The 13,826-nt window shown below is 39.7% G+C and overlaps 1 protein-coding gene across 2 annotated transcripts in view; it reads right to left on the bottom strand.

Annotated features, from left to right (window-relative positions):
* Positions 1–13,826, bottom strand: part of Cacna2d1 (calcium voltage-gated channel auxiliary subunit alpha2delta 1) — a 441,225-nt gene that overhangs the window by 154,897 nt on the left and 272,502 nt on the right. The window lies entirely within an intron of this gene.

Here is a 13,826-nt window from a genome sequence, read left to right as displayed (position 1 = left end):
TTTCAGTCACAAATAAGTGAATGCTATGATAATAGTCTATATGATATGCCCTTTTTCTGAGAAAAGATTTTGAGTATTAGAAGTAATTCTGTTTTATTAAATTATATCTTTTATTACATGAGATTAAAATTGTATCATTCCTCTTCCCTCTCTTAAAGCCGTTTTATATAATCCCATGCTCTGTTTTCATATATTGCTGTTATATGCATGTGTGTGTGTATGTGTATGTGTGTGTATATCCCAAGTGCATTAAGAAATTGTAAGGTTTTAAAAGACTAGAAAATGGAACAGAGGCAAAAATTATTGGCTAAATGTATTCACACATAGAACCCGGAAGAAAACGATTCATATAAAAACTTAATTAGGTGATAAAATATTAAATATTTCTATATTTAATTAAATATTAAATACTGAATAACAGTAAACTGTGAAATTATCCATTTTATTTATTTATTAAAAAGAATATTGAGCATTTACCCTGAAACCAGTTTTCTGATCATTTATGTTCTCTTGTGGGCTGCTTTCTTTCATTTGGTTTTCAGCTTTACAAGGAGCTAATGGTATAGGGAAGAAAAACTTAATTATTATGGGGTGAAAATATTCTCCCGCAGTGCAATAAGGACGGGTGACTTATAAACGGTGGAGATTAATGGTGGGTAGGTTCTACATAGCAGGCACAGCGTCTTCGTGAAGGAGCCAACCGTTTAAAACCCAGAGCCTCCCATCAACACTGTTGGGCGCTTCTGGCCTAGCCATCACCAGTGGATTTTCGTGATACCACCCCCCTTCGGACACAGGGTTTGTCTGTGTAACAGTTCTGCCTGTCCTGGAACTCACTGTGTAGATCAGGCTGCCTTCAAACTCAGAGATCCACCTGGCTCTGCCTCCAGAGGGCTGGGATTAAAGGTGTGCGCTACCATGTCTAGCTGTGAATTCATGTTATTAATGACAAAAAAAAATAGGAAAAAAACAAGTGATACTCACATATCAGGGAACATTCCAGATACTCGTCAAAAGAATTGTTTTGTGCATTTTAAATAAAGTTTAAACAAAATTACAAAGCAGTCTGGCACCAGCTTAACTAGTCCGTAACTTCAGAAGGATGCTACAGGAATCATGGACTAAGATTCAGTAAGGGGCAGTTGCTGATAACTGGTGTTGAGTTAAGGACGACGCTGCTGAAACCCACTCTGGCCCTTTGCAAAGCTTCGACTTCCACGCTGTTGAAATGTGGTCGTTTTATCTTAAGACAAAGCAGTCCTCAGCGTAATATCCCACTTACACATCGTTTTCTATTTAGTAGAATTTTAGGAATATTTTAAACGTGTTTTTATCTCTGGTGAGAATTCGGTAAGATTTTATCCATGGAGCAAAATGCCAGATGATTAAAAAGTCCCCATCTCAGGTTCCAGCCGCTATTTTCTCTCCAATTGTCAATCCTTTTTTAATTTGCTGTGAACGGTACTGTCAATCTGTTGTGGGAGCTATTTTAATTTAGGATTTCATTATCTCTCTTCTCCGACCTTTGAATGGCCTGTCACTTGTTATACCCATCGTCAAAGCTAGTCGATGATACATCTGATTCCAGCCTTCAATTTATTGAGACATTGAATTGCACAATATACTTTTCCTTTCCTCCCTCTCTGGTCTCTTTTTAGAAACCAAGAAACAAAAAATTTTCATTTGGATTCTCTGCCAGACAGTAAGAAAATTACAACGATAACCAGATATCTTACAAGTCCTTGAATATTAATTTAAAATTTTATAAATCACTTTTCTATAACACCAAGCTTTATAAACTGAAAGCAATACAAATGGAGAAAATACAGATTGTGCAATGTTGAAGTTCCAGCATACAGGGCTATGGACGCATTGGTTCTGAGAGGTGCTTTTGAAAGGCCAGCTGGAGTCCTCTCCTGGGACTTGTGTAAGGTAGAAAGTGCTGGCCCCGGGCGGTATGCACAGGTGTTGCTAACCTCAAATGGGAAAGTGGTTTAATACCCCAAAGAGTTACATGTCCTGATGCAGACTCCTGAGTTCTCCTAAGTATTCCTTTTTTCCATTTTTCTTTTCAGTGTTGATTATTAAGCGCAGGACCTGGGCAGCAGTGACAATCGCATGCCGCCGAGCTAGGCCTCAGCTTGATATGCTGAATACCAAGTGCACTCCCTTAAGAAGGACTTCCACTGAAAGAGTCTTCTATTGGCCAATAAGCTCAGAACGGAAAACCAAAGGGACATAATGAAACACGAACCCAGTCATGGTCTGCTATGGGTGCATCTGCAAAGGTTGGCGAGGAACTACCAACCTTCCTCTGTTTTATGAAAAGAACTACCCTGTTTTCATAAAGTTCCCAAGGTAATTCTGAGGGTCAGATCTGAACACTGTCAGAGTGATGGAAGCACCTGTCTTAAGTTCATACGTAGAACAGAGAAGTTGGGGCTTTTTTATGCAACGAAAGCGCAGAAAACCAGACCCTGCCGCCGCTCAGTGAATAACCTTAAGATCTCTCTCCATGAGGGATAATCGGCTTACATAACTACGAGATCCAACACCACACAGCCACTTAAGACCCAGGTATGTAACTTCATCCTTCTGCTACTTCCATTCCTTTACACTCCCAACCCTGGCCCCTTCGCCATTGCAGCCTTCTGGCAACTCTTATCTAGCAAAGGGAAGCAAAGCAATGCTTATGCAAATACGGGAATATTGCACGATAGTATTCTGAGTTCTAAGTAGTTTTTGATGTTGATTAAATTATTGTATTTACGCATTTTATTATTTCAAAGTCACACACACACACACACACACACACACACACACACACACACACACACCTCTTTATCCAGGGATAGACACTAAAAACCCTTTAGGAAGTTAACAAATTAAGGTAGACTTTCATAATGAGACACCTTTAGCTTTTGTATAAAAAGACAACAATCGCTGGGTGGTTGTTAGTCCATGCCCTTCCAGCACTCATGGAGGTAGAAGCAGGTAGATCTTGAGTTTGAGGCCAGCCTAGTCTACAGAGTGAGTTCCAGGACAGCCATACAGACACAGAGAAACCCTATCTTGAACCCCCCCCAAAGAGGATAACAACAGAAAATGAAATGAATTCTTCAAAATAATATCTACTGATCCAGAGAGAGAACTAAGGGGTTCCTTTTTTAGCATCCACACAGTGGCTCACAACTGCATGTAACTCTGGTTTCTGGGGAACTAAGAACATTTTCCAGGCTACAAAGGCATCTATCTACACACATGTGTTGAACATACATGCATTCAAGCAAAGTACTCAGAAATTAACATAAACAACACAACTTTAAAGAACAAACAAAGACCTTTAAAATGTTTCTCATGTTTCAGCTAAGTGGTTTTCTTGCTTTACAAATCCAAACATCCAAGGTTATTCTAAAACATAATCTGTTGAACATGGACAGAATAGTATTTTCTGTACAGACTACTGAAAGAGCAGTATATCAGACTGACTCCTGAACAAAAACTGCTGTGCTCAGAATAGAAGGACAGGCCATATTATTTTTTCTTTTCTTTAAAAAAAAATGGTAACTGGAAAAAACTGATCTTGTGTATGTACCCATTAAGTAATGCAGATTCCCCTATAAAATACATCAATTTATTAATAACGTGTATGTTCCCATTTAAAGTTGCCTTTCCTATTAGAAATATGAGGGGTTTTTGTTTGTGATCATAAATACATCTCATGAATTCCATCACTTCAAGGTGAAATTTTGAGACTGAGATTCTGAATTAAGTTCAGTGAAGTGGCCCATGTCACTCTCAGCCGCATGGGTAGCTGGCACAAAGGGTCACCTGAATCCAGAGGTTTCATGCCAGACTAGACAACAATGCCAGATTTTTATCTCAAACAAAAGCAACAACAACAATTGCTGTGGGACAATGGTCTGTACTGTGTCACTTGTATTTTAAATACATTCTGATTGGCCAGTAGCTAGGCAGGAAGAAGAGGCAGGGCAGCGAGAATTCTGGGAAGAGTGACGTTTTTGTCTGTAGTCGTCACCCAGACATAGAGGAAGCCAGACACAGAGCAAGCAAGGTGTGACTGCCTCGGCTAAAAAGGTACCAAGCCAAGTGGCTAACACAGACAAGAATAATGGGTTAATGTACAATGAATGTAGGTTATAAGAGTTAATAAGAAGCCTGAGATACTAGGCCTATCAGTTTATAATTAATGTAGACCTCTGTGTGATTTCTCTGGGACTTAACGACTGTGGCAACCTGGCAGGACAGAAACCTCAGTCAACAAGTAATATAAAAATGAATCCTGAATTAAAGGTGAAAGAGGATGTAGCACATCTCTACTGAGCAGCCAAGTAGTTCTAACTCAAACCCACAAAACGGAGAGCAGACATTTAAAAACGTATGCACAGGGGTGGTGTACATACAATTCCTGAAACATATAAGACAGGAAGAGTGAAGAAAATTTATATATTTTAAATCATATACCATAAAGATTGGAGAAAAACAGCTCTGAACACATACTAGAGGAAAGGCGTACAGATAGTTCTAACCATATGGCACAGGGATGGTAGACAGACAGCTCTAACCATATACCATGGCTATGAATGGTATAAAAATAGGTCTAAGCACAACCTGCAGGGATTGAACAGAACTACCAAAATGACCTTTTCTTCTTTGAGCTGTAATATTTTCAGGCTCTAGCAACTGTTTTGTTAAAGAAAATTGACTTTATTCTGCTTGGGATGCCATACCGAATATCATAACTTGACGGATTACGCACGCAGATATGTTTTCTCACAGTTCAGAGGACTATCGAGTGCAAGCTCGCAATGATTTCCTATAGCATTTCAGGTGAGTGTGTGTGGGGGTAACCTTCTTAGTTTAGTGATGGGCACATTCCCAAGATAGTACACAGATCTGTTCGTGTATGTGGAGTTAAGGAGGGGCAAGGGAAGAAAAGAAGGAAGGAGGTAGGAAGAGAAGAAAAACAGAGAAATGGACAGGTACTGAATCTCACCCCTTCTTAAAAAGGCACCAAACCTTTGTGGGGGGTAAATCCTTATGACATCTTTTCCCCAAATGGCCTTGTAAACTCTTCCCTCACACACAGGGTTACCGCTAAAGCACCTAGAGTTTGGTGGAGACAAAGTTTAACCTAGCATGATTTGCAAAATCTATAATAAAACTGTTAATATGAACTGGCCTATTATTGGGTAACCCAAAATAAATTACAAGGCTGGACTCATTGTGATTGGGATGACGCTGTGCGGTAGGCATTTGCCTGTCAGAAAATGAACACGATGGTGTTATCTATGAGCTGGCATACATTACAAAAACATCAATAGGGAAAGATAATAAAAGCAAGTGCCAGCTTTATCTCAGAAGTAGAATTGCTTCTCTTTGTGTCAGTTATGAAATATGGTCAAATTATCACAGCCTAAAATGTATGCTTGAACCTCAGGCTTGTCCTCCATGTCTTTTTATGATGTCCTTACAATCGCACTGTTCTGCCGCTAATGAGGAGCAATACTAATTATTTGGCTAATCCCTTTATCACAATAGATGATCACTTTGCCACAGGATGAATTGTTCTTTCAAGAGTGCCCTTTCGTAGCACTTAATCAGATTCCTGGTTGTACGATTCCGAATCAAGCCTTTCTAATTTAAATTGCGTTTTGAAAAGATGAAAGCGAAGCCCCCGTGCTAATATTAGGGCCGTGGAAACATCTCGCTGACAGTTCTCAAACAACAGACATCTTCTAGTCACCGGGCATGGAACTATATCAGAGCATGATCCACCATTTATCGCTGACACTAACAGACAGGCGTGCCCTCTGCCAAAATCAGTCAAGATGACCTATTAATGAAACCACTATTATTATTCAAATTCATGTTTATGATAAATACTAGCTTAGAAAATTAATGCTTTGAAAAATGCAGCAGGATGGAGGTGGTGTGGATTTTTCCATTGGGGTGCTGAATGCAGTAGGAAATCTGATCTTTGTGGGACATTTCTCTGGGGTGCTCCGAAAGCAGCTATTGTGAGTCAGGTGATTACACTTATAAGAAATTTAAGTGAGAGAAAGTTGTCATATAGCAAAACCTATACCAAATCTTTGAAAATTGATTTGATTTCTCATATGTTCAATAGCTAATCATATTTGGAAATGTCCCAGACAGAGGACAGAAACGAGCTCCTGTCTCACAGCTCCCTTCTTCTGTTACTACCAGAAACTCCGCCACAACCCAGAGAGCACATTGCTTCCTCTGCAGATGGAGAAACTGAACAACAATTTGTACCTGATTCTTCCAAACTTTGGTTTTGGCCATGAATAATTTAAAATTGATATAGTAAAGGCTTATTTAATCCTATTACAGAATTCTACATGACACAGAGAATGCTAGCACTTTGTGGGTTTGAAATCTTTTTCTGTATACTTGGATTTTAGATTAGGATAAATATTCTGCAAATGATAAATCATTTTTAAGGTCTAATTTCCTATATAACTATTGGAGAAACTGTGAACTTAGAACAGATAAATCATGGAAAATTAACAGAGATACGCACTGCTTTAGAAATCCCTCACAGGAAGTAGATATCTTATTAAGGGAGCCATTTTAATGTTGGCAAGAGACTTGACTCTGGAGGGGTTCCCAGGTGTCCATGGAGATGTTCCCAGCTTGTTCCTTGGGCAGCAGAGGAGAGGGTGCCTGAACTGGCCTTATCCTATAGCCACACTGATGAATATCTTGCGATGGATGGAGATAGAGACAGAGACCCACATTGGAGCACCAGACTGAGCTTCCAAGGTCCAAATGAGGAGCAGAGGGAGGGAGAACATGAGCAAGGAAGTCGGGACTACGAGGGGTGTACCCACCCACTGAGACAGTGGAACTGAACCAATGGGAGATCACCAAGGCCATGGAGCATGTGATCAAAGCAGACTCTCTGAATGTGGCTGACGGTGGAGGCTGACAGAGAAGCCAAGGACAATGGTGCTGGGTTTTGATTATACTGCAAGGATGGGCTTTGTGGGAGCCTAGTCTGTTTGGATGCTCACCTTCCTGGACCTGGGGGAAACAAGGAGGACCTTGGACTTCCTATAGGGTAGGGAACCCTGACTGCTCTTTGGACTAGAGAGGGAAGGGGAGGGGGTGTGGGGGCAGAAGATGGAAGTGGGAGGAGGGAAGGTGGTGGAAATTTTCAATAAAAAATAAATAAATTAAAATATAGAAATCCCTCATAAATAAATCTGTGCTTTGCTCAGATTCCAGAAATAATCTAACATTAAATACTGTCTGTACTGTGCACCAAGTTTTTCTCTACTTTATAGTCTATAATTAATTATTTCTAATACATATAAAATAGACAAATATATGGATATCAGACTTACACACAATACCCTTACTAACCACCAGAATTACTTGAACTTTCAGACACAGTCTGACTCATGTTCCAGTCTTAGAAACCTAACTACATGACAACTTTCCTTGATCGTGTATCATCTTCACACTGACCCGTATTCTAGCCAGACCAATGGACGACCTTGCCTTAGTCTTTTAAGTGAATTTCACCTGCCATTATTTTTTCTTTTCATGTAATTCAGAACTGAATTTCATTTTCTTGAAACTGATATAAACTGAATTGTTTTCATCTTTTCTCTGCATTATGATAGAATTTTTTTAAACTGTAAGCTTGTGTTTCTCAGAAAGCTTTCTAGAAATTAATCAATGTGAAGCATTTTCAGCCAAATAAAAATTTTACAAAGTATATTATGATTTTAGACCTCCCATTTCACCAACATTCATGAGTTTTATGATAAACTTTCTATTTTTTTTTTTTTTTTGGTTTTTCGAGACAGGGTTTCTCTGGTTTTGGAGCCTGTCCTGGAACTATCTCTTGTAGACCAGGCTGGTCTCGAACTCACAGAGATCCGCCTGCCTCTGCCTCCCAAGTGCTGGGATTAAAGGCGTGCGCCACCACCGCCCGGCTAAACTTTCTATTTTTGTATTTATAATACTCTGTAAACTTGCAGATATTATTTGGTCATTTTACTCTCTATAATATTTAGACTTCTGTGTTTTCCTAGTAACATGATTCTCCTCTGATGATCTTATAAATGCTCCTGTATTTTAAGGATTTGTAAATTTAATGCTAACGTGTGCTGTAATTCATTTTGTTATTTAGAACTTTACAATGTTCCCAGGAACATCAAATTTCTTATTTTCCTCTACATTTACATTCCCTTACAACCTGTTTATCTGAAGTTTTCAATGAATTTGAATGTTGATATTTTAATCTTATAAAATGTATTATAGAGTTTACTTGTTGAGATAACCAACAAGTTGCTCATGACAAGTAAATATAAATTAGCAGTTAGTAAAGTTACCTGTCTAACCATGTGTGTGTGTGTGTGTGAGAGAGAGAGAGAGAGAGAGACAGAGAGACAGAGACAGAGACAGAGAGAGACAGAGAGAGAGAGAGAGAGAGAGAGATCTAGTATGTATTCTGAAATAGGAATTTACTGGATTTTCCAGGCTGGTCTTGGACTGAAAATCTCAAGTGGGTTTCCTACCTGAGATTCCCTGGTGGCTGGAAGCACATGCACACACCAGTGTCTCAGCTCCTACTCAACGATGTCCATACTTTTGGGGCAAAGCAATTGATAGAACTTACAGAAGAGCAGGTGCATTTTGTGTGGAAGACAGGAAAGCATTCATTTTTTATGCTGTGTAATCAGTACACGGCAGCTCCAAATAAGTAGCTTTAACCTCTAACTCATAATAAATATGGATTTATTTTGATAATATGGATTATCTTAAAAGTATCAGTAATTACTAGTAATTTAAACTTCAAAAGTCAATACGATTTCTGAAAATTTTATCTTATCAAAACTAACATCTTTGTAATAAAATTATGTTAAATTTTTTCCCATTACTAAAATTAAAAATAATGATTGCCTTACATAAATTCTTGGGCACATGTAGGACAAATTCCATGATTCTTAAATGCATTATACAACCTGAAGTTCATTCTTTATTGTCCGTAACTAGACAGCTTGTCATCTTTTTACTTGTGAAATTCATCTCAACAAGCACTGGATTCATCCAGAATAAGAAAAAAAATGACAAAATACTTTCCCAGAAACTATTTGCAAACAAAAATTTAATTTTTCAAGGGAAAAATATATTCTTCATTTCATTTTTTATAAAATGTAAGTTTAAACATTTCTGGGATTAAAGTCTTATCAGAGAACAGTATTTCCTAGAACCGTTCTCCACAGTCTCTAACTCCTGATATGAAGTTTCAACGCTCTGCCTTCTGAAGGAAGAAAGCCTGGTGGGCTGGACACCGAAGCACAGTCTTAGCACCAAGTCTTTCAGGTCCTGCCTGGGGCACTGCAGCCGTTTCTCTGTCCTGTTCACAACCCAATCTCCAACACTTACTTTGTTCTTGGACCCGAGACAAGGGAAATATTTTCTTCTTGTTTGTTTAACCGTTGATGTGGAGCTCACTATATAGACCACTAACTCACTGTTGTTCTTATTGAAGAAAGTTCTATGGGGCTGGAGAGACGGCACAGTTGTTTCTAGCATTACACCTCCAACAGGGGACCATGGTACAGTTTCCACTGACCCAAGTGATGACTCACAACCATTTGTGAGTCCTCTCTCAAAGGATCTGTGACATCTTCTGGTCTCAAAAGGCACTGGGCAGGTACACAGTGAACACACATGCTTACAGGAAAAACACAATATACTTTTACGAGCTATGTTTCTATAAACAAAAGTCATATATTTTATTAAAATGAACAGGCACCTGTAGAATAGCCTAAGGTAGTCCCTAAACTTGAGTCTGAAAAGTTCTGTACGAGGTGGGACACTGGGATGCAGCTCAGGGGTGGAGCACCTGCCTAGCGTGAGCTTGACCCCTGTCGGTGAACACATGAAGAAACAAACGAACAATAGAAGGGGAAACTAATTAGTTGCAACATTCAGAGCTGGTTGTTTACATTCGAAATGAGATCTGAACGTTAAGTGGTTTGGGTGCAAACCGAAATGTGGCAAGCAATGAAATTCCCAAGCACGAAAACTTTAGATGGTGCTCTCATTAAAGCTACAGTTCTGAAAATTTAAATATATAATTGACTGAAAATAATAACATTTCAATCCAGAGGACTTTCAACAGTAATTTCCTTGGGGAAATTTGAACAGGAGATTGCTTTCTGAGATGCAGCTCCACAGATGACTTCGCGGGAAAGGAGAGGGTGTGCCTCGCGTTAAGCCTTCAATTAAAGCGCCCCCGTAGCTGTTAAACTCGGGAACTGAGAGCAGTCCTCCAAAGCGGCTCGTTTTGAGGACCCGACTGCCGGCCGGCTACTGGGGATTATGAAATTTTCCAGATCTTGTTGACATTTCTGATTTGACTCCTGTCATTTGCTCACGCAGCGTGAACACTTGACGCGAATGTTAAAGGCGGACAGGCCACAGGAGGTTAGCGCCGCGCTGATGCGACACTGGCAAACGAGAAGGCAGTATGGAGGAAAAAGGAGGCGAAACACATTCTGAACTTTTCTTTTTTCCAAGTAAGGCCTACTCCAAATAATACCCTGCAATGCTTAAAAACATAAGCATTTACCTTATTGATTTTCAAGCTAATAATATTCTTCATGACCTTGAAATAATTTATTCTAAATTAGAAAAAAAGCATCGATACCTTCAAAATTTTGTAAGTTTTAAAATATAGTGTGTGGTATGTAAAAATGTAATAGTCTTTAAAATGTATGCTTTTATCTATCAGTTTTCACACCTGTTCTGGATTAAAATATATTACAATTTTAGATATGAATACTATTTTGGAAATAGGACATAAGAATAAAGAAACACAGGAGTGGGAAGATGGCTCCAACTGTAAGGTCCACGCATAGGGACCTCAGTTTGGGTCTTATTACACATGAAAAGAACAGGGAGGTAGCTAGTAAGTCTGCACTGACGGGAGTGCGTGTGAGGATAGTACAGATGGAGCCCACTGGATAATCCGCCCAGCTGAGTTAATGAGCTCCAAACCAGGGAGAGACCCTGTCTCAAAACATACAGTGAGAGACTGCGGGAGATAACCAGCCTCAGCCTCTGGCCTCTGTGCACAGAGAGACAACACAGAGCCACCACACAAGAGTAAGAAGATGGGGGGTTGGGAGAATGACTCATTCATTAACGTGCATGCCTTTAAAGACTGAGGAGTAGGGTTTGTTCCTAGAGCTCATATAAAAATATTGAGTATAGTGCTGTGTGAATTCCATTTCAGTGCCGGGACAGAGGATACAGATGGATCCTTGGTGCTCACCCATGGTCTGTTCTAATCTAATCTGCGAGCACCAGGCAGTCAATAAAAAGAACGTGTCTCAGAGAAGTTAGATAATCTCCCTGTGGATAATAGCCAAGAATACCCAAGACGTTCCCTGGCCTTAACAGGGTCATGCACGCATGCGCACTCGCACGCGCGTGCAGGAGTAAAGACGGGAGAATGAAAAGAGGTCTTTCTGAAGACCCTTGTTTGTTTGTAGCACCCAGGCTGCATAGCCTCTCGCTCCAGCTCTAGGGGATGTGGTGTCCTCTTAAGACCTCTGTGGCCACAATCGCTCATGTGCGCATGCACATACACAGAATTAAAGATAATAAAACAAATCTACAGAAAGGGAAAATGAGGATGCTCCTGTATAGTGTCTTATTTCTTGTGGACAATGTTGGTTCTGAAATCATCACATGTTAATCTATGAACCTATATAAACACTCTGTTGACAACAAATGCCAGATATGTATCCTACAATTTTTGTTTTATTTCACAACAAAAAGCATCACAAGAATACATATGCTAAGCCAGGAGGTGGTGGCGCACGCCTTTAATCCCAGCACTCGGGAGGCAGAAGCAGGTGGATCTCTGTGAGTTCGAGACCAGCCTGGTCTACAGAGCTAGTTCCAGGACAGGCTCCAAAGCCACAGAGAAACCCTGTCTCAAAAAACCAAAAATCAAAAAAAAAAATACATATGCTAAAGAAAATAAGCCATAGAACATAGCTGTTTAGTGGGGGAAAAAAGTCACTGGCTAAGGGTAACTTCTTGGCATTTATAAATTTCCCATTCTGAGGAATGGGGAAATCTACGAATGCCAGACAACACAGCAAACAAAATTATATAAAGTTTCTAGCAAGGTGACAAAATTCAAGGTAGCACCCAGTTCTTCCACCAGTCATGCAAGTTGGAACAGTGTCATGAGACTCACAGATAACGCTGGGACACAGAACAAAACAGTTGGATTCACAATTTTATATACTACCAGGCCATTATTTTCTTCATTGTAAATGCAAACACAGACACAAAATCATTACTCTGCTGACATTTGAAACGTCAAATAATGATAGGAAAATTGAAACTATATAACGTGAGTTTCTAAAAATTAAGCCATTAGCATTTACTGAATCTACTTTTGTAAAGCATTAAATCATTTTATTTTTACCTTATGTGCACAAGTGTTTGATTGCATGTATACCTGTGCACCATGTGCATGCCTGGTGTTCATGGAGGTAAGTAGAGAGTATCAGTGGGTGCTGGGAACCAAACCTGGGTCCTCTGAAAGGGCAGCAGGTGCTCTTAACCACAGAGCCATCTCTTCGGGCCCAAGGATCTTGTAAAAGTAATCCAATAATTGATATTGTGGTTCAAAAATAACAAAATGTTCTAAGTAAAAGTCTTTGGAACTAACATTGTGAATTCGGTAAGGAAGATGCTATTTTAATTGCCATGTTTTAATAAGCTTAATACACTCACTCTTTTCTCAGTAAGAGTGAAGACAATCAAATGATTCAAATTCTGAAAGAACTTGCGACAAGTCACAAAATTACACAGTAATTGCTCAGCCATCTTTTCACAAGTGACTTATCAGAACCAAGGGATCTGGTGAAGGCTAAACCGAAAGGCAAGGCTTTTTAGCATTGTTGCTTTGTGAATAAAGTGATTCTCCTCTGCTGTAGATTTTCACTATAGCCAACTCCCTTTCTGTTATGTATTTGGGAATTCATTCCCTAGTTCAGAACTGTTTCCCATTACCAGGTCTTGTTCCTCTCTCCTAGGTAAGCACAGGGATCTGCCGTCCTGCAATTATCTTTATCAGTAGGCATTTGGTCAATGCTCCGGGTCCAGGCATAGAGCATCCCACTTAAGATAGTCACAGATCTCCAAGGACATAGAATTGCTACCTGCCTAAGCTGCTGTTCTGGTTTTTACCACACAACATTCACAATCAGAACAGTTGATAACAGTAGAGCCCAGAACTGATAATTTAGAGGCCTGGGTCCCTCCTTTGTTTCTACCACCTAGAGCAAAACTCCAGACCTAGGCCCCTAGAAACTGCAGCTTCTGATGTATGTGCTATCTGATCAAGAGCCATTCATTAGCTTCTCCATGACTGTTTATGTAGGTTGCCTTGTTACCTGATATCCTCTATGCATACAGGGAGAAAAGAAGTGGCAGCTGATTTAAACAATCCATGCCCTATTCATAATTTTACTGAAAACAGACATTTTAGCTCTTTTATCTACCACCCAAAAATGCAGTGTAGCACACTAACCTTCCTCTCTAGAATTCCCTGATGATTTAATTTCTTTCTTAATGAGCTTTCTCCATTAAGGAGTTCCACTAGCCACTCCCAAGGATCTCTCTCTCCTCTCTCCTCTCTCCTCTCTCCCCTCTCTCTCTCTCTCTCTCTCTCTCTCTCTCTCTCTCTCTCTCTCTCTCTCTCTCTCTCTGTGTGTGTGTGTGTGTGTGTGTCT

This window comes from Microtus ochrogaster, chromosome 26 (genome assembly GCF_000317375.1).
Source record: "Microtus ochrogaster isolate Prairie Vole_2 chromosome 26, MicOch1.0, whole genome shotgun sequence".
Lineage (NCBI taxonomy): Eukaryota > Metazoa > Chordata > Mammalia > Rodentia > Cricetidae > Microtus > Microtus ochrogaster.
The sequence above is the reverse complement of the archived record's forward strand: the minus strand, read 5'-3'. Positions and strand labels throughout refer to the sequence as shown.